The sequence below is a fragment of the Pelobates fuscus genome, chromosome 12, assembly GCF_036172605.1.
Source record: "Pelobates fuscus isolate aPelFus1 chromosome 12, aPelFus1.pri, whole genome shotgun sequence".
NCBI classification, from domain to species: Eukaryota; Metazoa; Chordata; class Amphibia; order Anura; family Pelobatidae; genus Pelobates; species Pelobates fuscus.
In genome coordinates this window covers 118,527,444-118,527,738 of record NC_086328.1, presented here as the reverse complement: position 1 = coordinate 118,527,738, position 295 = coordinate 118,527,444, and positions in this window count along the sequence as shown.

Genomic DNA, 295 nt, shown 5'->3' with positions numbered 1-295 from the left:
AGTCCGATCAGGACAGCAATGAGGAGACTCGAGAGAAGACTGTAAGAATAAAGGTGTGTTTACTAGCTTTTTAACACTTCCTGCACTGAAATGGGGAGGGTGGAGTACTCTAAAAAAAAAAATACAATAGGATACAATATTACAAAAATACAATATACAAACAATATAATATATAACAATATACATATATAAATGTAATACATAACAGGTTATAAATATATTCAACCATGACAGGTACATTCTGTGCTGAGGTATATTGCCATAGATCTCTTAAAAGATTTTAGATTGAATGAAG